A 24,784-nucleotide genomic window follows, 5' to 3' on the forward strand; every position below is an offset into this window, starting at 1 on the left:
ATTACAGTAAGAGAAGCAATAGGAACCCCAAACAGTCAAGCCAGGTGAACTGGGAGCAGAACAGAGGGTGGGCTCAACTTTTCTGTAACTACTGAGAATGTTTACCTTTTCATACCTGAACAGATGACTTGGAAACTGATACATTAGAGGTCAAAATAACTTAAATGTCAAAAGGATGCCACATATTCATGCATTATAAAGAGATCCCCTTGCTTGTTATATTAGAATATCTGCAGTCTTTTTTTTTTTTTTAATCTATCATCAAATAGTTAAGAGGGGAAAACTGAAAGCTGAAGTGTTTGAAGTCATTAATGGTTCAAAAGCAATCAGAAGTCAAGATAAAGCAAAGCTAAATGGACATAAGGATCAGTGAGAAATCAAGATGAAGCAAACCTGAAACTGTAATATTTCTGATGGACTTACTATGTCTAGTTTTAATTTTTTTGTTTTAACCGACAGAAATTGGAAATGCTAGACTGTATAGGATGCTTGGCAATTGAACGAAGACGTATGATATTAAAATGCAGTCCTTTACCCTTAAGGATATAACAGTTATGTTGAGGAGATCAAGCCATACAAACGGGGACAAGTATGAAATGTAAATAGGTTTAAAGAAGTTTCCCAAACGTCAGCTTTCCCACCATGACCTCCATGATTTTGGTCATATTCCCGTAACAATGGTTCTCTTTACTTAATACCTGTCTTTGATTTGTTTCACTTAAAAATTTCATTTTAAAACTAAATATATTTCTGACTGTGTAAACCAGTATCACTTACTGTGTAAGAGAACCCTAAAAAAAAATAAAATGGAAATAAAACTATAGTGGTAAGCTCTAACCTAGATACTTTTACTTGCTAAAACCTCTCAGCTTATGCCCAGCTTTTCTCTCTGTTAAAAATAAATAAAAGAATGTTAGCAACTATTAAATGTTGAAGCGTGCTAATACCAAGTAGAAACTTCTTTTAGATGCTATCACAAAGCTTTAAAGAGACTAGGAAGGGAGTATCTTTCTCATGTTATGACAGTGTTTTTCAAGAATGCGCCTGGGAGCCAACCGAAATCAGATCTTGCACAGTAGCCTGGGTCCCACACGTGGGGAATGCAGGCCCTGTAGGATGCTAAGATTTAGCCATGGTGATTTTGTTGGTCTTATGTGCGCTGGGAGTAGAGGCAAGCTATATAGGTGGAGCATGGTGATTTAAAGGGCTTGTAAAAATTTGTAGTGTAGTTTAATCTTTAGTAGACAGTTTCAATGTAAGACTTTTATTTCCCGCTTGCATTTTAGACAGTTTGGTTTCTGTTTTTAGTGATTTGCTTTGCAGTGTGCAGAATGGCAATTATTCTGTATGGCTGGGATGGGGGAAAAAAGCATACAGGAGAGAGTCAAATACACACATACTTCCCTTTCTGTTTTTGAGGACTCGGGACCGAGTGGAGTTACAAATAGTAAAACTGTTCCAGCTGTATTCACAGCCGACTGTAGGAGCGGGCATGCATCCCAACAGGCAGCTCATAGGTCTCTGCGGGTGAGGACCCTGGGCCTACTTGGGTTTCCATGAGTGCCATGCCCCTGCTCCTGAGCAGGGTTCAAATTTGGATCTGTCTTCTAATATTTCAGAGTTCTTTCACATACCTGATCTCATTTTATCTACATGCCTTCTGTTGGCATGTGAAGTGTAATTAAGAAGATAAATAGTCTTTATAAGTATGTGTAAATATTTGGCCTCCCAATTGCAAACAGAAGCAACAGGTTATCCTCATTTAGGGTGGATAAGTAAGTGTTGATTGTAGGCACATTTAATTGTTAAAACTCTTTAGAAAAGCCATATGGCTATTAAAAGCCTTATGTTTTTTCATAGCTTTTGGTCTGATAATCCCATTGCTGGAAAAATTTATTCCAAGTCCATAATTGAAAAGAAGAAAAAAAAATCTATGCAGGAAGTTCATTCATTAATGAGTTATCCTGTACAATGGAAATAATCTGTTTTCCCCAAAAGGACAATAAGTAAGTAAACTAGGTATGACAACTCTTTGAATGTTAATACTGATATTAAAGCCATAAATATTGAATGCAGAACAATGCTTACTTAATAAGTAGAAAAGTAATATATGAGAGTATATGTGTATGTATGTTATGATTACAACTGAAAATTCACACACATACAAAAACTCAGAGAAGACACAAGAAAATAAAATGGCTGCTGTTAAGGTAGTGATTTTTAAGAAAATTCTTCTTCTTAGTGTTCTTTTAGTGTTATAATATTTTTGTCGGGAATGAAATTCAGGAGAAGAAAAAAGAAAGATAAAAATTGAGCACATATGTATAAAAACAAGTGGCAATAAGGCAGTCAACTCCAGTTGTATGCATATAGAGAAGCCAAGAAAATGGGAATCAATAGAGCCATTAAACTTCAAGCTTGTGAGACGGTGTGTGTAGTATCAATTTCACTTTTGATTGTGTGATCATACGTCTCAGTCGCAGATACCCACCCTGGCTTAGCACCCAGTACAATGCTTGGCTTGTAATTGTCATTCACTAAAGGACACATGATGGGTGGTTGGGTGGATGGGTGGATAGATGATGGATGGTTTGTTTACTAAGAACACAAATCCAAATCAGAGTTTGAGGTTGAAGTGGTGGGAAAGAAGATGCTTCAAACATCAGTGTATTTCAAAGACCAATCGAGGCACTGAGATGAGTACGTAGGGTGGGATGGGGTGGGAACCACTAATTAGAACCAGGAGGTCTACTTGGATAAGGCTTAGTGAGCACCAGAGAGAGAAGGAAAGAACCCAGTTTATTAGGGAACAGAGGGCCTTCAAGGCTAGAGAAGTAAATTCTTGTACAAATGGAGGTAGGAGAGGGTTGTACAGGGAAGTGGATTGTTCTGGGCAGGAGGTGGGTAAACTGATGGGGTCAGTGATGAGCAAGTTTGCTAGAAGCTCCTGGTACCCTTGGAGAGATGGACCTTGCTGCTGTTAGAGAGATATATTCAAAGAAGGGTTTGAATTGGGCTTATACTCAGGTGTTTCAGACAAGGCTCCTCGTTCATATCTAGAGCGGATTTTCCTTCACCTCCTCCATCACCACCACCATCACCACCACCGCCACCACCATCCCCACCATCATCATTATCACATCCTCTTCCTTGGTTATTAACTCATCCTCACAACAGCTCTGTGAGGTAGGTCTTCTTATCCTTAGTTTACAGTGGGAGGAACTGAAGCACAGAGAGATTAAGTAATTTACCTAAAGTCACAGCTGATAACTGGCCAAGGTAAAGTCTGAGCCCAGATCATCTGGTTTGAGAGTTCTCTTATATATTATAATAGTTGAGCTATTTCTTGTCTTTTCCCTGAGTTATGGTTATTTTCTCCTAACTACGTATGTGACAGGAGATGAGAAATGAAATGCCAGAAATGCCTATTGTATCCTTTCGAGTAATGGTTCTCAACTTTTCTGGAGTCAGACCCGTTTGAGAATGTAACCAAGCTGTGGATCCTCCACTTAGAGAAATGCACTTGTGGAGGTGAGTGGCACAGGCTGAGAACCTCTGCACCCACGGGAGCTGTGTTTTCTGCTTACCTTGCCTTCTTGCCATAGTCACGCTGCTCTTCATGTGATGGTGTTTCAGTGACACAGCTATGGAAACTTTGGTGGCTTTTAAAAAATTGTCCTTGATATGTTTGAGGTTGGGGTGTATATAGAGCGTTAACAAATGATTGCTTTTTGATAGGCAAAAAAGGAAGAAAGCAGCGTTTTATTTTCCATCAGTGTGTATGAACAGCCCCTGATCAGATACCTTTTGTGGCTACTGTTAGTAAAGTTAAACTAATGAAAAGGTGCATGTAAACATTTGTTGATTAGGAGAGTTGGTTTTAGGAAAATTCCCACCCAGCACAGTGTTGCCACACATATTGAGCTCTCATGAGAAAGGCCTTCTGCTAATTATGTGGAGAGACAGTTTCCGTTCTTCAAGGGCTTAGGATCTCGTAGAGGGAGATTAACATGTGCAGAAATAAACAGAGCAAAGTTGTACTTGAAAGCATAGTTTGTTTCCCAGTCCAGAAACTGCTTCAAGGTAAAAAGGAGAATTTTTTGGCTCATGTATCTGAGAATTCCAGGGGCAGACTCTGTCTCTTTGTTTTCCTCTCTGTTGGCTTGACTGTCTGGTTGCATCTCTGCATGTGTGACCCACCAGCCATCCACTCCTGGTGGCTCTAAGCTTGTATCACTCTTGTTGCCAGCAGTCCTAGTGAGAGGCTGATTGTTTCCCTATAGTTCCAATAACACTTGTGGAGCTGGGTCATATGTCCATCCCTGAGCCAATCACTGTGGCCAGGAAGTGGGAGGATAGAATATGCTGATTGGCCAGATCTGGGTCATGTGGGGAGGAAGGCGGCCCACCTGGACTGACATTTGAGAAGAGTGGTTCCCCAAAGCAGACTGAAGTTCTGTTACCAGAAGTGGGCATGGATGCAGGGCAAGTCAAAACAAGGGCCGCCACAACAGGAATCTGTTGATAGAAGTTACTGTGAGCTAGAGGAGAGAATGTGCCATTCACTCTGAAAAGGCTTTCTGGAGAAGGTGGTGCCTAACCGGTCTGGAATGAATGAATGAATGAATGAATGAGGAATGAATGAATGAGTAGATCAAAGACTAAATGAGCCATCTTTCAGAACATGTAATTCTCTCATCTGAAACTTTTAAAAGTATGATTCTGCTAGTTTAACTCAGATTTCAATCCTATTTTGGTGAAGTTCAAGATTCTATAAATTATTTAGGTGGCATTGTAGTTTTGAGTTTAAATGAATTCTAGGACTCAAGTATAGACTTAAAAATCATTTTTGTTGGAGCTGTGCATTATTATGATACTTGGTATGATGGGTCTGTGTAGTTGATACATATTCTAAGTAGGAGGAAAATAGCCTAAGTTATAACTTTCTCTGCAGCACGTGGTATTTAGGTACCTTCAGCAAGGGAGTATGTTAGGTACTGTACTATAAATTCTTGATTAGTTGTGGGGCAGAATGTAAATAAAATAAGATAAAGTAAAAGAAAATAAAATAGCATGCTTGCAAAGAAAATGAAATTGCGGAGGAAGAATGCATCTACATTTTAGAAGGTGACAATAGCCAGTAAGTGGCACATACCATCTGCACCATGCCCCCCCCCCCCCCCCCCCCGCCCCCCATCAAATGTGTCCTTCCTCATTGCAGCCCTGGATTAGCTGCTACCTCCCAGGCTGGGGAGGCCCCAGAGTATAAGTCATTGGCTGTACTTCAGGAAGCTTGAATAGGTTTAATCATATCTCTAAGAAAAATACATTTCTTCTGGTAGCCAGAGCTAGAATGTTCTTTTTTTTGTGTCTGCTCAATGTTTAACTGAGGCTGGTGCTAATGTAGCTGCTGACACCTTTGGGGCATTTACTGTGTACTGTTCTCTCGGTTAAGAATGCCATGTGTTATCTCACGGTCCCATGAGGTTAGTACAGTTTTTATCCCCATTTTGCATTTGAGGAAACCGAAGCTTAGAGAAGCCATATCCTGAAATCTTTCAATTCGCACCAAGTTAATCTGGGGGGAGCTCGAGGGCCTCTGCTGAGTGACAGTTGAGACAGACAAATGTCTGTGTCATGTCTGGGAGAAAGGCATTGGAGGGAGCTGACATTAAGGAGGAAGTTAATTTCATTTCCTGACTGTGTGATACCTGAGATTTAAGATACTAAGTAGTGATAAATGGCTGAGCGGTCGTTTGATGGAGAAGAAAGTCAGAGGCAGTCGGGGCGGACTGGCTGGTTAACCCTCTGTCTTTGCAGGGCCCGCTCCCTCTCAACCTCTGTTATCAGACGGTTTTAGGAGAGTAGTTTGCTCAGAGACAAGCTCTTGTCCATAGGTTTCCTTCTAACATTTGAGGAAAATAAAACTCATCTAGGGGACTTAGAGACAACAGGAGGGGACTGCTTTAAAAGACTCTTACCACTTTGGATCGGCCTACCTGCCTTCACCTCCCTCCCTCCCTCCCTCCCTCCCTCCCTCCCTCCCTCCCTCCCTCCCTCCCTCCCTCCCTCCCTCCCTCCCTCTCTCCCTATGAAGGCTGGATCCCATACCTTTCTTTATATTGTTTTTACTTTTTCTACAATATTTTTAAAATGGTAAATATTTCTTTATATTAGATACAAAGTTATCCAAGTAAATTTTTATTCCATTTTTAACCATATTTTAGTAACTTTTCACTGTTATTAAAGATTGATTTGGGGTTCTTTTAAAGTAGTAGAACTTCTCCAACCCTTTTAGTGCAGTTAACTGAGAGTTAACTGCAGGATGAAAACAGAGCCTTAGAGCTCAGAGAGGGTTGGAATGAAAGTCAGGCCTGAAGATAAAGATGTTCATTGCAGCATAGTTGAAAAACCAATTAACAATAAAAGATAGATAGATAGATAGATAGATAGATAGGAAGCAAAGAAACAAGGAAAAGAAGGGAAGAATGGAGGAAGGAAGGGAGGGAGGGAGGGAGGGAGGGAGGAAGGGAGGGAGGGAGGCATGGCGGGAGGGCGGGAGGAATGGCTCCCTGCCTTGTTAGCAGGGACGGCTGCATTCTGTTACGGTGCGTCCATACAGTGGAGGCCATGCAGCTCTTTCACATGGTACAGGCCTGCACACACTGATAAGAAAAGAGCTGTGACAGTCGTGGCATACGCAGCTTTTTGAGTAATATGATCTCATTTGATAGATAAAAAGATGTTCGTAAGGTGTGTGCATGTGCTCTTCCTAATATATCATTTCTTTTCTAGGGATGATATTCAAAAATCTAACCTTTAACCTTTTGAGAGAGAGACTAGAGGACTTTAACTTTTCATTTTCTATTTTTCTGTGTAGTTTGATTGTACCCCATGCACTTGTATTACTTTTATTTTAGAAATAGCAGTACTGGAAGTAACACCTATGGTTACGAATGAATAAAAGTGAGACTTAAATAGTAAAATAAGCCCCTTTGAACTCCTTAATGAAACCATTAATGTGTTTCCAAGGTCTGTCGCATACCCTGAGGCATAAGACATTTCCTTTCTTTTCTCTCCCTCCCCCCCAGGCTTTTTGAAACTAAACTTTTTATTCCATGGATGTTCAAAAGTAGGTCAGCAACACCCAAAAAAGATTCTCGTTCGGTTTTTCTGGGGTGGTGTTGGGGAGAGTGCTAGCAGACGATGTGAAGTTAGCTTCCTTGATCTTCCTTTGCTTTTGTTGCTGGTTTTTAATCACTTCCCTTTTCCACGTACATTTTGAAGAGATTATTTTAGATGAGGCAATTCCCTAACGTGTTTAGCTTTTACCTTCTGGGTTGTTACAGCACGTGTTTAGCATCCATTTATTGTCTTATTTTCTATTTGATCAGTTACATTAAATTTGATGTCCAGTGTTTTATTCCCACCCTGATCGCCTCTGGTCCATCATGTCTGGGTCATTCCCTCGCTGTCCTGTTTTGTTCCTCTCTTGTCTCTGGACTTGGGTGGTTGCTGTTGGATTATCTGGACCATTCAGTGTCTTGGACTCAAATATCCGTGGAGTTTGTCTTGACTTTCCTAATTATAGTATCTGAAATGGTCTAACCAAGAGCCGCCAGGCAGCAAGGGCTATGGTTCTCCGTGCTGTCTTGTTCCCCTGACGTCTAAATCTGGGCAGGATGATGCTTACAAACTCCTGGTTCACAAAGTTTGAGAATCGGAGGCGAGAGCCCTTTTTACATTGGCTCTTGTAGGAACAGAGTCATTCATCTACAACTGCTGCTTACTGTTTTATTTGTAAAAGGCAATAACTTTATGTACTGATTGAATGTTGACTAGGTGTTTTTGCTAAACATTAGCTCGTTTAATCTGCTCGTAGTTATCATCGCTGTCATGGCTGTGGAGGAGGAAGCAGTGTCCCCGGGATTCAGGCTCTGACTGCCGGGCCCTAGGCCTGTGCTTTCTTTCCGTCCACACGCCAGCTCCTCAGGACGGCTGCTGAAAGCATTAGGGTGGTGCAAAAGTTATTGCGGTTGAAAAGGTTTAAAAAAAAAAGGCAAGGACCGCAATTACTTTTGCACCAACCTAGTATTGGCACGCTTCTCTTCAGGATGGTGGTACATCTTTTTGGAAAGAGATTTTCCTCAGCTATTTCGCATCCTTAATATTTCCTCCTTTTTTCCTTTCTCCCTCCCTGCTCTGAGGTCGGTGCTTTTTCAAGACCTTCCATCAGTTCTGCTTGCCACCCTCCTCCCTCACACACATCTCCACTCTCGCTCTGCATTTCACCTAAATGGTTTTTTCCATGAATTCAGTCCTGATTTGCTTTTCCTGTTAGATCCAGCACCGAGTTCCCCTCTTCCCAGAAGTCTTGCCTGCTCTGGTACATCTAACACCGATCATTCAAAACCTCCGTTAGTGCTTTGCATGCAGTTTTGGAAGATCACATCTGTGGACTACAGGTCATGGAGGGCAGCAATGTTGTCATGGAAATGGTGACAAACTGGGGCAAGAAATTTGGTGTCTTGTCCAGTGATGCCACTAAACTACGTGGCCTTGGAAAAATTGCCTGCCCTCTCTAGGCCTGTGGTTGCGTACCTGTAAAATGGAAGAAGTGAGACTAAATCATCTCTAGAGCAGTGGTTTCCAAGTTATGTTTGCGGAACTTTTTGGGATTCCGTTGTGGGCTTTCTCCCAGCTTCACCCAGCGCTGCTGTGCTGTCATCCTTTTGTGTACCCAGGCTGCATATTGAACCGGTTGATGATTTTGATTGATTTTTGATAAACAGGATTCTCTACTAATAGTTTGCAAAGCAGAAGATTTTTTTTTTTTTATATAGATTTTATTGGGGAAGGGGAACAGGACTTTATTGGGGGAACAGTGTGTACTTCCAGGACATTTTCCAAATCAAGTTGTTGTCCTTTCGGTCTTAGTTGTGGAGGGTGCAGCTCAGCCCCAGGTCCAGTCGCCGTTGCTAGTTGTAGGGGGCACAGCCCACCATCCCTTGCAGGAACTCCTGGCAACTTTGGTTGAGAGGACGCACTCCAACCAACTGAGCCATCCGGGAGGCAGCTCAGCTCAAGGTGCCGTGTTCAATCTTAGTTGCAGGGGGCGGAGCCCACCATCCCTTGTGGGACTCGAGGAATTGAACTGGCAACCTTGTGGTTGAGAGCCCACTGGCCCATGTGGGAATTGAACCGGCAGCCTTCGGAGTTAGGAGCACAGAGCTCTAACCACCTGAGCCACTGGGCCGGCCCCGCAAAGCGGCAGATTGGATGTGCCTTATATGATCACTGTCTCTTACAAGTGGTTACTCAAGAAATAGTTTTAATGGGACTTGGCTTGCTCTTTAGATGTTTGCTATGTACAGAGTCTCCCTATCTACAGTACACATATGAACTTCATTAGCCCAGGTGGCCTAAAAAAGATTTATATTTTATTGATTTACTAAGGTTGCTTAATAAAGGATTATATAGGATAAAGGTAACTCCAGTCTTTGTGTCATGGGTCACCTGGATAGTATTAAGAAAGCAAAATAAAATTAGTTCAGGTCTATGCATTCATTTAAAATGACTTCTACTATAAGCATCCTGCAGGCAACACGAATACAATGTATCCTCTGAACACAAGCAACTGCTTTGGTGCCCAGTGAAGGAACCATCACATGGAGGAAAACCTCAGTGGAACTTAACTGACAGGCAGTATAGTGCAGTTTAAACACACACAGCAAAGCACATTATGCTGTATGCATGGCTTAAGGGCTTTTCAAAAGCAATGGTCACTCTCTGGGGGTTCTGCCTTGGAAAGATGTGAAATCACCATATTCTAGTTCATTTCACTGGAAGTTCTTTCCCAGGAAGGATTCTGCCGATTTGTATTACAGGGTGACGATTCCATAATACTGCTTTGCTCCTTATAAGCATTTTTGGACATCCTTTTGAAATAGGAACAGGAAAGCATTTAAAAACACCTCCTTTAAGGACATTACATGTTTATAAAGTCAATAAAGGAACTGATTTCATGAAAGCAGTCTGTGCAGAGAGAGCAGCTACTGCTTTGAGGGGCAGGGGCTTTTCACTGAGGAATGGATAGAGCTTCTCGGTCTGTCCTTTTCCCGACCTGCAAGTAGCCCAAGGAGAAGGTCTCTGTGATGCTAGGACCTTCTAGCCGGTCGTTATTACTTATGTAATAACATATTGTCTCCATGAGGCTTCAACATCCACACGTGATGAATACATCCATTCAACATAAAGTCAGCCCGTGAATCCAAGCACACCCAATACCACAGTGTATTGAAAAAGGCAGGGGTCCTAAGATATCCTGCCAGGAAACGATATTTTTTACAAGCTGAAAATATAAATTGAGACCTTACTAAATGAGATTGGAAAGACTGTTCTCTACAAACATCTGGTTCCCTGTAGGGGGAATTTCAACTCTTAAAACGAGCGTACCCACTTAAATAGTATGTGAACAAAGAGGATTTCCTTCCTGAACCTGGGAGCTCCTGCTTTCCTTTGTCCTCATTCTCAGGTAGAGCCTGCTCATTGTGTCACAGATGGGTTTACAGGGGAAACCAGCAGCTCCTGGTTTGTACATGGTCCTCTTAGTAACCTCAGCACAGAAGAGCGTACCTCTTTCCTAAGACTTCCAGCGAAATCCTGGGGCTGACTGGTGCATTGCGTGGGCCAGGTCTCATGTCCGTCCCTGAAGTCATCGCTGTGACTGATGGGCCAGACCTGCATCACATGCTAGCCCTGGGCTTGGCTCCATCCAACCACAGACAGAGATGAGGGAAAGGATGGTTCCCCAAAGGAACACTGAGGAGAAGAGAGGGGACTGGATTGTGGGCAGGCAGAAGCAACCGATGTTCCTCTTAATGAGCAAGGGGTCACATAAGTAAGCTTCAGAGGGGGCCTGTTGGTGGTGATGGGTGAGGAAGGTTGTATGAAAGTCATACCTCCTCCCAGGTTTCTTCCTGGAGATGATGGTTTTGCTTGATTCGTGACCTGTGCCTTTTATTTTTGTGGCATTGCTAAGCCAATAAAGAGAACTTCAAACAGATGTTCAACACTTTGTTATTGGTGCACAGAGAGTCGTCCATTAACCTGATTTTGCAAAGGAAGACTCCTGTTTTGATTTCTCGGCTTGTTTCAAAAGCCTGTAGAAGATTGGCAATTTTTTGTTGGACTAACTTGACTGGAGGCCATGGGGCTGTCACAGGTCAGCCCAGGTGGGTGTTTTTGTTTTTTGTTTTGCCCTCTCTGTGATGCTGATTTTTGGACATTTGCCTCAGGTCTTTGCTGAACCCTGCAGTTTCCCGGGTAAGGAGTCAACCTTTGTGTGCTGGGCTTTGTCCACTTGGCACAGTCTGATGCGGCCACCTCCCAAAGTCCCTAGCCATCTCTTGGGTAGGAAAGAAAGTGGAAGGTGGTAGGGAAAGGAAGCAAAAACATTTCACACGTTGCCTCCCCAAAGACAGATCTCTTATCCTCCCTTAACCACAAAAATTCACTGAGGAAGTCGGTGAGTCAGAGATGCCAGGGGGGACGTCCTCAGCACCGTTCAGGGAGCCTCTGGTATCTCATGTTTTTCTGTTTTTACCAGCACTGTTTTCCTTCCAGAGTAAATCCACCAGCACAAAGAAACATGGACAGTAACTTGAAAGGTTTCATTAGGCCCATGGGCGGAGTTGGGTGGTTGATAGATCACGCACAGAGACATGGGAAGGTGACCGGCTTCCTCTTGACCACTCTGACTATATTTTCAATGACTGACATATCCTGAAAATATTTTCCGTTTCATTCCTAGGGTCTTGCCGGCTCTTGGTCTTACATTTTTCATTTCTGCATTAATTGGAGTAGGGTCAGGTGTTGTCTCCTTAGGTCTAAGCTGTTTTCAGAGGTGCTGTAAGACATGCCTGATGCCTCAAGCTCATCAGGGGTACCTCCTGGATGATGGATGCCTCTTCCCCCCACAGCAGTGCCGCCCTAAATGTGTTTTCCCATTTCTTCACCTCTCTTGCTCTCCAGAGATGAGGAGGTATGAGATAATGTCTGAGAAATCCCTGGTTCCCTTTGGAGAAAGGCACACTGTCCACTTCTTTGTATCCCTGTCTGCTGGCCAGGGTTAGCCAGGGCCACTCCCAACATTGACGGAAGCTACTCACACTGAGAATCAAGACACCAGTAGAGAATGATGGGTTCCGACAACCTGGGGTTGAATCCAGGCTTCATCACGTCCTATTTTAATAATCTTGTACCCCAGATTCTTATCTGTTAAGTGGGGATCATTTTAACACTGACCTCAGAGTTTTTGGTACAGCTAAATGAGGTAATCTACCCAAATTGCCTGGCACAACACTTGCCGTGTAGTGAACACTCTATAAATGTTGTTATTATTTTATTACTGGGGCTTTATGTCAAGAAGAGAGCGTGTGCCCTTTTTGTAAGGGTTGAAATTGGGGTGGAAATATAATACAAAGAGGCACAACACATGGTATAGTGGCCAATCTTGTCTCACCAGTCAGCTTAATCAAATCTCAACCCTTATCACATTTCTTTTGGATTTTTTAAAAAAGAATTAAAACATTGCAGATTAAAGTCCTCCAATAAAGCAATGATCTGATAAAGGAAGAGAGAGGGGAGACTGCTGAAAGCAAAAGGAACTTCAGATACCTAACCAAATGTCATGTGTGGACCTAGGTTGGACCTTGGTTTGAACAAACCAATTATCTAAGACCTTTTTGAGGCAGTCGTGGAAATTTCACTATGGACTGCCTATCAGGTAATATTAAGGAATTATCATTAATTTTGTTAAGGATCATAATAGCATAGTGATTATTTATGAAAAAAATAACATTATTAAAGAGGATGGGGATTTATAAGAAAGAAGTTTTTCTTCTGGGTGTTTCCTCTCCCCCCTCCGCCCTTAATAAATTACAGTTGCCTTCGCAATTTCAACTGGGTGGTGTTTCCCTCTCCTTTCTCCCTCCTCTCTCAAGTCTACAAAATTCTGAGGTCCCAGCTGGTGTCTGGGTTTTGCTCCATCTCCGCTCGATCGATGTCTCCAGCTGGAGTGAGTCTGCTCAGAAAGGAGATTCTCTCCTGCAGGGCCCCGTGGTGCCTCAGGAGGGACCGGGGTGTGTTCCCTTGTGACGCAGTGTGTTCATTTAGCATTTGACCAACATGGATGTCTCTGTTGAACGCTAGCAACATCACTGATGGGCGGACTGACAGCTTTTGAAATACTTTAATATTTCTTCCATACATGACACATGGGGAAAGGAATATTCAGGGGCAGAGAACCCAAATTTGTGTGCAGGCGGCATTATCTGTATCCAGGGTGATAAGGCCATTTGTGTGAGAATTAAGGGGAACTGCCACTGACAGCCCCCTCTCAGGAGATAATCCCATAGGAAGGTAGTCTCTCCAGTCACTGCAATTGCTGTTCGGCCTCTCCTAAGACATCTTTCCCTGAAACAACTCGGGCCACATTAACCAAACATTAATCACCCCCAAGCCCAAAATATACCCTAAGTGTTCCAGTCGCCTTTCTCTAGTCGCGCGTGCACCTTCCCTGCCTCCATACTCCCAGAAGTGGTGAGGCTGTGAGCTGACCTCGAGATTAGATTTCCTGCATCTAGAAAGTTGGCTTTGCTGGGTTGGGTGCGCGTTGCTGTGTGGCCAGTCCTTTGAAGGGCCGAGTGTGCTCCTGACAATCATTATTATTACAAGCAGCAGGTTGGCGACTCCCCTATCGCATGGAATTATCTTCAATTCCGTGATCCTTCTGTATGCCTTGTACCCCCGCTTTCCTTCTCCAGAGCTCTCGGCCAAAATAAACTAGAGTTGCCTTTGTCCCTGGTTGGGGAGAAGGTCCTCCATTTACCAGGGTTGTCTTCACACCCCAACGTGGCTCAGAGCTAAGGCAGCACTTTCCCTCCACCCCCTTCATTTCTAACCTCAGAAGTTACGGACTAAGTGAGACGTTCCCACCTTCCCCTTGTCTGTTGTAGTTCTGCATCTGCCTGCCTTTCACTCTGGACACTGTTGACATAGAAAAGGGACTCATGGAGGCTTTCACTGCATTAGCCCAGTCACAAGTCTTTTCTCCAGTCCATTTGACCTCAAGCTGTTCTTTTGCTGTGGCTGCATGTAAGCTACCCTGATTGGTCCACCGTGTTGCTTTCAAAGGCTGAAAAAGCCCTATGACCAAATGTTTAGCAGCCTGTTCAGCCGTGATGGACTGACAGCTCGATCCGATTCTATTTCCTGCCTTACACACCCCTCCCCATCCTCCAAGCCAAAGGTGGAAACCCAGCAAGTTACATAAGTGGTTGGAACAGTGCAGATGGCTGGCTGCTGGCCCAGGCAAACTCAGCGTTGGGGCACTTAGGAATGCTTGCACGGGCAATAAAATGTGGGCTCGTTTTTTAATGAGAACAGTCATTTCGTTCAGCTGTGTGGGTCAGAATAGCAGAGCAAACTCAGGGCTGTGGTCCCCTAAACATGGCTGCTGGCTTTGCTCTGGGGCAGGAGAGGTATCTTTGGCAGGTGGGGGTATCTGTTTCTCCTGTTCAAACTTTACTAACCAGGGGAGAGTGTGCAGGACAGCAGGACAGGAGTTGTACTGTGATACAGCTTGGCAGCCTAAGAAGTCAGCCGGGGAGCGGAAGGAAGGAATCTGGAAAGGAAGGGAAGGCTCTCAGCACTACTGCCTGACTCTTCCAGCCTCGCCGTTCTCTGTGCCCCGTGTCCGACATTACTCTTTTGTTGGATACTTTTCCTCTTGCAAGGTTTTGAAAGGACATGGTTTTCTCAGCTTTGAGACACGGCGTGGCTACAGTTAACTAAACTGGTGCCAAATCGCAAGCTTGGTTTGTTAAGCCTGCTATTTTTAGGAAGAAGATAGACCAGAAACTTTGGAGAAGCCCTGGCACCTTCTGTCCGGGTGGCCAGGGGTGGGCTCACAGGATGGCCATCTCTGAGTCTTACCTCCTGTGCATTGAATTGGTGTGACCCGGAAGCAGCTGTCCGAGGTGCCCGCCTATTTATGGCACCACATACAGGCCTGTGTCAGGATTGATGACTGCTTTGTCCAGGTGACCTGAGAGCTGCTGGGCCTGCTGTGCCTCCCCCAGAGCTGCCCCGGAGAGCTTGTCCAGCGCCCCCCGCCCCCACCGCCTGCCACAGGGCTGCGCCTTTTCCGTAGAGTGGAGTGGGGACGGGTCGCCTGACTCTCTGCTGCTCGAGCTCATCTGACAGAAACAGTTCTTTATGCCCTTGATATCTGAGGCTGACCCTCCCTTGCTACTCCGTGGTGAATTAGGCTCAGAGGTGCTAGTCCTTGGTTCTGTTGTTTTAAAAATGGTCAAATGTGGAACATGACCAAAAGCATAAGGAGGAAAATGAATATCACTTGTTGCGACCTGCACAACACAAGCCGTGGGGAGGCGAGGGAGGCGGCGAGGGTTAAACTATAATAAAGAGACAGAGACTCATATACAGTTGAATCACAGAGGACCAAGGGACTCGCAGCCTCAAGAGACTGGAGCCCCGAATCGGGTCACTGACAGGATTTATTGATTACAAACAATGGACATCACATGATTAGAGGCAGGGTCTGTGAAACTCTTACACCATTTCAAAAAAAACGATTTCAATACCCAATTATTTGTTTCAAAGCAGCCGAAGCATATCGTCCCAAGATGACTAAGGTGCGGTATGCACCACCCTGGGGGAGAGAGTCTTTCAGGGTGAAACTGTCCCATGCGCTGAGCAGAAAGAGCTTGATCTTATCGCTCTAATGGGCCTCTCTCACAATTAGGTGAGAGGGAGTAGCAGGGGCCAGCAGCAGCTTCCCACAAGAACCAGAGGGAGGAGGGGCAAGCTCCCTCCTATTATTTCTTATAACAGCTCATTGGGGTCTCAACGGGGTCCCCGCTGGCTTGAGTTGTCCCTCCCGTGAGGCATCTTACTCGTCTTTGACCGCAGACCCTTCTCTTGAAGACCAGATGGAGAGACTCAGGATATTATAAACTGAACCCCAGAGAGGCACAGTCCCACAACTTCTTCTTTCCTTAGGGAAAGGGGGGGGGGACAAACAGCTAGGCTGCTGTGTGACCACAATCACTCATCTCACTCACCGAGAATAGTGGCTAATTTTTAATGTTTGTATTTTTTATCTTTCTCTCTCTCTCTCTGTCTTTCTTTCTTTGCCTTTCTCTCTTTCTCTGTCTGTCTCTCTGTCTCTCTGTCTCTCTCTCTCTCTCTCTCTCTCACACACACACACACACACACACACACACACACACACAAAACGGATCACTTTACTCATATTGTACTATAAGTAGGATTTTCATTTAATTTATTGTATTTTTCTCATCTGTATCAGTTTAGCCATGAGTTTTGCTGTGAACAAGTGGAAATCCCACAAATGATGGCTTAAATGAAATGGGGGATATTTAGGCGTTACGATATGCGACAGGCAGTCTGGGACAGATGGGGCAGCTCAGTGAAGTCTTCAGAGACCCAGTTCCTTCCATCTTTCTCTTTTTCCGTCCTTAGGATATAGGCTTTTTCCCCCCTCATCACCTCATGATTGTAAGATGTTTGTTGCATCTCCTAGCTTCACGTCTGTGGTTCAGGCAGGGAGAGGGAAAGGAAGAAGAGTGGTGTGTGTGTGTGTGTGTGTGTGTGTGTGGTGTGTGGTGTGTGGTGTGTGGTGTGTAGTGTGTGGTGTGTGTCTCAGAGGAACAGAAGTTTCCCAGAAACCCCCAGCACATGTCTGCTTGTGTCTCATTGGCCAGACCTGAATCACTTTCCCACCTAAGAGGATGATAGTATTTTCAGATGGATTAAATTTTGTTTCTACATAGTCAGGGGTTTGTTCTTAAGAAGAGAAGAATGGGCATGGTATAGACAACCAGCAGTGTGTGTCATACCTTGTTTCTAAATATTATTCCACAACTTGAAGTTCTTGGGTGACTTAGAAACTCCTTTGATGATATTAAGAAAATGGTGTGCATTCTCAGAAAAATACATAAATGCATAATATCAGGGAGGTTTATGTATTTACAGAAACCCCTCTGTGAGCTGCTGTCTATGAGTCTTTCCTTAGCATAAATCCACAGAAGTACTATACTTGGTGATCACACAGATCCGTTTTCGAGGCATGCTCTCCATGAAGACTGTGCCAGGTTGTACTTCTATAAGTCATGTGTGGAATGGAAGTGTCCATTTCCCTGAGCCCATGTCTATACTGTCGCCATTTTCAAAATATCCTTAATTTTTTCCAAAGCCAAAAAATATTATAATTGCTATGATTTAAATTTCCTTGTTTTCTTTTGAATTTGAATATTCCCCATGTTTATTGAATACTTGTCCCTCCTTTGTCCATTTGTTTTTACGTTGATGTAGTTACCTTTTCCTTATTGATTTTAAGAGCATTTTATATATTAAGGCTATGAGCTACTTTCAGTATTTTATCCTTGTTTGACTGCATCTGCATTCCAGGATAAATATTTACCTGAGACTTGTTTTGGCATCAAAACAGTATACGGTGGAGATCTACCTTGATGTTTTTCCCCTCCAAAGAGTTATTGTGAGCTTAACACCATCATTTCTGAACTGATTTGAAGTGCTCCCAGATGGTTTAAGAAGTGTAGCAGTGATTTTTAAGCACATGGGGTATGTCAAAGTTAGCTGTCATGGAAGAAACCGCATGAGCTGCCATGCTTTTAGAGACCCTGTGTTTTTCATGGCCGACACACTTCTGGGAGTGAGGAAATTTGGGCTCTGTGCCTTGCCCTGTTGCTGACGTTTAACCTCCCTGGTGTGAGCAAAACTATCAGTGAGCAATTTAATACTTAAACTGCTGGTAGACAGAATACACTGTGCTCTTCCCAGCGTTGAAGGGTTCTCTAAGTTCTAAATTCATTTTTAATTCCGTAACCTCTTTGAGGGATTGGATTGGCCCTTTTTAAGTTAATGTAAACTGAGTGTGGGATGTGTAGTGACCACACTACACGTCCTTGGTTCACGGTGTCATTCATCAAATGTTTATTGAATGCTATCTATGCACAAGGTGCTCTGGGGTCTGCAGGGATAAATCTGTCGCCTTGTTATTATTTCAGAGTGGAAACGATGAATGGGAGTTGTAAACACAGTGCTTTGAAATAGAAGAGATGATTTTAGACCGAGGCCGTTGGAGACAGCTTCATAGAGGAAGCATATGTAAGTGGGGCTTTGAAGGACACAGACAGGCAGAGATGGTTAGAAGGGCTTTCTTAGCAAGAAATATGGGAACGAGAATTTTTAGACAGGAAATCATGGGGCAGGTATAGAAAAGAACCAGTTGTTGCAAGTAACTGGGGCATGAGCTTTGGGAGGAGAAAATGGGAAGTGAGCTAGGAAATGTTGGTGCTAGCTTGTCAGAGGCTTCACAGATGTGTGGACATTATACTGTGAGGGATGATGTGACCATAAGGGACTTTAGGGCAGATGTAGTTTCAGAGCTGTGGCTGTGTGACGGACGTGTTGGCAAGGGGAGGGCAGGAATTCAAGCAATTTGAAGGCATTTAAGCAAGAGGTGCTGAACTCCCCCAAAAGGAGTCTCAGGATTGAAAAAGAAGGAATGGATCTGATCGTTTTGAAATCAAAATATAGTTATTGTTACCCGATTAGATGTGGGAGTAAAAAGACAGGACCTTAAGATTTTAGGCCCAAGTTGCTGAGAAAAAGTAATACCAGTAACGAAAATAGTGATTATCAACTACTGTTTACCGAGCATCTGCTGTGTGCCAGACGCTGAGCCAGCTGCCTTCCTGCTGATATCTTATCCCTTAATTTATGTGGAATGAGCCCCATTTTATAGATGGTGGCAGTGAGGCACAGAGAGGTGTCACAACTAGGAAGGAGCAGAGTTGCTATGTGAAAATAGGTTTGTGTATTTTTTTTTCTATTAAATGACCTTGTATCAACCCACTATAAACAGCTCCTAATTTAGCTGCCTGTTCACAAGTTTTAGGGTGTTACCCACTTACTGTTTCAAGAAACCCTTCTTGGTGGTGATAGAAGGAACAGAAGCTGTGTTCGAGGTTCAGGGAAATTCCCAGATGGAGACGACCAGCCAGTGGTTAGAAATGGAGGTGTGCACCTAAGCAAGCCAGAGGGAGGTTGGGGTTGCAGATTTAGAGGTGGGAGCTGTCATCTGCATCGAAGCATTTGTTGAAGCCGTGGAAATGGATGAAATGTCCAAGTGTTGTATGTAGAGAGAGTGTGGTAAGAGAGCCAAGGAAGAGGCTTTGGGAATTTTTACAGAGTAAGCTATGGACCTCTCAAAGTATAGTGCTGGGGGGAGCGTGAATTGGTAAAACCACCCAAAACCTAGTAAAGTTGAGCGTGCTCGTATCCTACAGCGGTCTCTGTTGGAAGTACTCAGCTGTGCGGTGTGGCACAAAAATAGTCATGGATGACATGTGAATGAATGAACATAACTGTTTTCAGAAATACTGACTCAGCCCCAGAGAAACTCACATGTGTACAGCAGGAGACAAGTAAAAGTTGTTCACTGCAGTGTAGTTTATAATAATGAAATACTGGGAATTACCTATGTAATGTTCATCTGTACAGAAATGGATAAATAAACTATGACTTACTTATTTATTCGAATACTTTACAGTGGATACAATGAACAAACTTGATCTGCATTTATCCGTATGGATAAATCTCAAGAACATGGTAGTATTTGAAAAGGCAAGTTGCACAACCAGATATATATGTGGTGCAATGCCATGTATGCATTTTAAAAACAAAAACAATATGTTGCTTATGGACGTGGGCACACACAGGAGAAGTATTACAAACTGCACAGGAAAGATACACGCCACCTTTGGGGTAGGGAAAGAAAGTAGCAGAGATCGGGCTAAGTGACTGTGATATTCAGCTCCTTAGAGGGACATCTCAGTTGGAAATAAATTAGAAAACCACTAATATGTTAAATATGCATCATGAGTCCCTGGGTGACTGTTAAATGATTTTTTGTACTTTAATATATGCCCAAAATATTTTGCGTGTGTGCGTGTGCGTGGACACACATACACATACACAGTTGATCCATGCATTTCATATATGTGAATCCACCTACTTGCTAACATTTATGTGTAACCCCCAGAGTCAATACCTGTGGTGCTTTTGTAATTATTCACAGATACGCACAGAGCAGAGAGAAATTTTAGTCGTTGGACACATTCCCAGCTGAGATCGAACGAGGTGACACCCCGCCTTCTTGTTTCAGCCCTCATACTGTAAACAAGTGTTCTTTTTGCTATGTAGTACCTCATATTTTGCATTTTGTTTTTTGTTGTTTTGCTTTTTATCGGTCATTTCGCTGTTTAAAATGCCCCCAGCCTAGTGCGGATGTGCTATCTAGTGCCCTAATCACAAGAAAGCCATGACGTACCTTCTGCAGCAAACACAGGTTAGGTGAGCTTCCTTCAGGCGTCACTCCCCGTGCTCTTAGCCATGAGTTTCGTGGTAATGAATCAACAGAATAGGTTACGTGAGGTGTGTTTGAACAGAAGCACACATGAAAGAAGGTTATGTACTGATTAGTTGACAATGTTGTGACTGAAAGCTTGTGGGAATCTAACCTTGTATTTCCCCTGGGAGCCATAGTTCATGATTTGCTAATTCAGCGTTCAAGTTGACGCTAAAGGATATAACTCCTGTGAATAACAAGAATCAACTGTGTGTCTGTAAATATGCGTGTATGTTTTATAATGATTTCATATTTATGATTATATTTATGATCAGTTTCTATTAATGTATTATATAATGACTATCATATAATAAATAATTCATATAACATGCACATGCATATTTTCCAAGGTAACAAAGATGCGTGCAGGGCAGCAGGCCCTGCAGAGTTGCCTGTGCAGCAGGGCTGGGTAGGGTTCAGGAGAGGTGACCCTGAAAAGGGCGCAGGGTAATCAGCCATATCAAGTGCTGTAGGACGGGGTAGGACGGGGTCGAGAGGCGGCCTTCGGATTTGTGTACCTGCCAGTGTCTCCAGTTCAGGTCAGAAGTCAGGCAGGTCCTCGTGTCTCCCATCCTGCACCCAGCAGGCTTGGTGCTCCCCCTCCTTTGGCTGCTGGCTGTCGTCCTAGCTGAGCGTGGTGGTGCTGTGCGCAGTGTGCTCGGGCTGTCTCCCGAGGAGTCAGAGACGTTTGGGTTGGGCACTTGTGCTGCTGATAAGAAGCTTCCTAACAGCCCCTTTCTTCTAGGGGTTCAGTAAGCTGAGCGGGTCTCAGCAGCCTTCCAGCCCTTTGTCCCTTTCCAGTCCTTCCTCCCTGTTCCTCCAAATTGACAGGATGTCATTCTTAACCAGTTGTCAGCCAATCACAATTCAGCAGCTTGCTGATAAGACATAAGGTACTACCCTCCCATTGTAATATGAAGTCCTTAAAATGAATGGAGTCTTGACAGGGGAATCCCGTCAGGACCTAAAGGAGTTCACTGTTGATAGTGGGATATTCAAAATATTAGGCACTGAGGGAATCAGGAATTTTCAAGCAGATCTGTTTCAGGTGCCTCTTTTTTTTTAAGGTAATTTTATTAAGAACCCAAAATAATAAAATGAAGTAAAATGTTGGCCCCTCTTTGGATGGGTCAGGAAATTAAAATCCAGAGCGAGGGAGAGGCTCGATCAGGGTCACACAGGAAGACAGTGGCTGGTCAGGAGCCCCTATTTGTCAGCCGCCAGGCCTCTGTGCCCTTCAGGTAATAGCTTATAGGTAGCCATGTCGTTAGCTGTGTACCCTGCAAGTTAGCCTTGAGCACACATACAAGTGCTTATAAAGCTCAGATTCTTACCCCCTTGGCCTGTCAGCTGAGTGGGTACGGAGCAGACACCAGTTTTGTTAACATCTTGAGGGGCCCCAAAGGTTCTATGGATCGATTCCACATGACAACTTTCTAGTGAGTGAGGGGGATGGGGGGCCAGGTGGGTTAGTGCTGCTTCTTCCTGAATTTGTATTTTAAACTAGTGAAGTACAAGTCTGGGCTGTGACTTATAAGCACCTGTGAATTGTGGTTATAAACTAGGGGAACTAGAGGAACTAATTCAAGATGGGTCATAAACTGAAACACAGAATCTAAAACTGTAAGGCTTCCAGAAGAAAACACAAGACAAAAATCTTCGCTATCTGTGGTTAGCAGAGGTTTCTGAGTAGCGTACAGAAAGCAACAGCTCTACAAACAAAATGAAAAATTTGATTTTATTAAAATTAAGAACTTGTGCTCATCAAAAGGCACAATTAAGGAAGTCAATTAGTTGGGCAGACTGGTGGCTCAGTTGGTTAGAGCACGAACTCTGGGCAACGGGGCTGCCGGTTCGATTCCCATATGGGCCAGCGTGCAACTAGAATGAAGTCAATGAGCTCTCAACCACAAGGTTGCCGGTTCAATTCCTCGACTCCCGCAAGGGATGGTGGGCTGTGCCCCTTGCAACTAACAACAGCGACTGGACCTAGAGCTGAGCTGCCCCCTCCACAACTAAGATTGAAAGGAGAACAACTTGACTTGGATGGAGCTGATGAGTCCTGAGAAAAACACTGTTCCCCAATAAAAAAAAGTCCTGGAAATACACACTGTTCCCCAATAAAGTCCTGTTAAAAAAAAAAAAGAAAAGTCAGTTGGCAAGCCACAAGTGGGAGGAAATAATTGCAAAGCATCCATCTGACAAAGGACTTATAGTATCCAGAAGGTATAGAGAGCTCACAAAACTCAGTAATGGAAAGAACAGCTCAATAAAAAGATGGACAAGATTTGAAGAGGCACCTCGCAAAAGAAGAAAATGTCCAATAAGCACATGAAATAGCACTCATGTCGTTAATCGTCAGGGAAACTCAAAGTAAAACCACAATGTGATACCACCACACACACACCCATCAGAATGGCTAACATGAAAAGTCTGACAACACCATGTGGAGTAACCTGAACTCTCATATTATTGGTGGCAAAATGGCCCGTCCACTTTGGAAAAGAGCTTGGCAGTTTCTTACGTAATAGCAAAAAAGAATAAAACATACCCTATAATCCCGCAATTCCACTCCTAGATATCTCTACAAGGGAAATGAAAACATATGTCCTCAAAAAGACACAAAACATTCGGAGCGGCTTTATTTATGCTAGCAAGATGGGACAGCCTACGTGTCTGTGGGCAGAAGAATCAATAAATAAACTCTGAACGTATTCAAACAATAAAACACGGCTCAGCAGCAAAAATAACCAAAAGTATTGACTCATGCCACAACATGAAATTTTATGCCGACTAAGACAAGGTGGCTGTAAAGGAGTACAGACTGGATGATGCCGTTTGTGCGGTATTCTAGAATAGGAAAATTAATGGTGGGAGCAAAACAAAACAGAATGGTGGTGTGTGTGTGTGTGTGTGTGTGTGTGTGTCTGTGTGTCTAAGGTGGAAAGACGCCTGACAGAACTAACTGTGGTGATGGAAACGTTTCTATCTTGACGGGTTTAGGGTAGATACATGGATGTATACGAAATTGTCACAACTCATGATTGGCACACTTAAGAATTGTTCGTTTCATTGTAGGTAAATTTAACCTTTAAAAGATGGATCACAAATTTTGGACTTCAGTAGATGATATGCATACTAACGTGTTTAGATATCTGCAAATTATTTGAAAATTTATCAAAAAATAAGATGGATTCATGGATGCTAGAGAAGCTAGATATGTGATAAGGCAAGTATAGCAATATGTCAACAATTGGAGAAGGGAGGTGACAGGTGTTTGTGTTCATTGTGAGTTTTTTCATCTTTTCTCTGTGTTTGAAAATTTTTATAGTAAAATGCTGGGAGTAGGGAGTGAATATATTGTTCTGGCTGGCTTGACCTGAGCCTTACTGTCTACCCCTGGAGTCAGAGGTAGCGTGAACTCTGCCTGTGATGGACAGGTGTGGACCCCTGGAGAGAAGCAGGGTACAGTTGTGTAAAGAAGAGTGAAGGAATGCATGCTGGGTAGCCGAAGAAGAAGTGTCCATTTTCCAAGGGCTCTGATGGTCTCAACCTTACCTTTTATCCCAATCATTATGTGGGAAATCCTGGGGAATCTTAATAAACCGCCTTCCTTTCATATTGTATGAGGATGAGGAAGGGCCCAGCCTAATACCTTTTAACCTCTCTAAAACTAAAAAGAATTCTGGAATCTACCCTTCCATGTTGCAAGCTCCATTCTGCTCCTTGGAGGTTGTAGGAAAATACAGAGGTTCTTCATGTTGCAGAGCTGGGGATCCCCACCTCACCAGCTCAGAGCAAGGAAATCAAAGAGTGACTATTCCCCCCCCCCCCCAACCCCTTGCTGCATATGCGGGGTGGGCGGCAGGATTATTCCTAAAGGGAGGGTAGGACCTGTATCTGAGAAAACTCAGCTAAAAGTGCAGTATTCTGATCTCACCTGTGTTAGATAAACTCCCCTCCTACCTCTCAGAAAGGCATTGTGGGGATTCATGAGACCCGTGTAAATGCCACTTGCCTTAAGCCTTCTGGAGGAAGGCGGGACTGGAATTAGAAAGGGGCAGGTTTTGTTCAGTGACTCACCTTCCTGAGCAGGACGCTGCTTGGGCAGTAGAACCTCACGAGCTTCTATTTTGGGGTCATATATACTGAACCGAGGCATTTCTCATTTGCAGTTTCCAGAGCACAAAAGAGCAAGGTTCTTTTCTGCTAACGGAGCTGTGTCACTGTTTCCAAAGACAT

At 43.6% G+C, this 24,784-nt stretch overlaps 1 protein-coding gene across 5 annotated transcripts in view; it reads left to right on the top strand.

Annotated features, from left to right (window-relative positions):
* Positions 1-24,784, top strand: part of ARHGAP26 (Rho GTPase activating protein 26) — a 703,968-nt gene that overhangs the window by 477,981 nt on the left and 201,203 nt on the right. The gene's annotated exons all lie outside the window — the stretch shown is intronic.

Source organism: Rhinolophus sinicus, linkage group LG10 (assembly GCF_036562045.2).
Source record: "Rhinolophus sinicus isolate RSC01 linkage group LG10, ASM3656204v1, whole genome shotgun sequence".
Classification (NCBI taxonomy): Eukaryota; Metazoa; Chordata; class Mammalia; order Chiroptera; family Rhinolophidae; genus Rhinolophus; species Rhinolophus sinicus.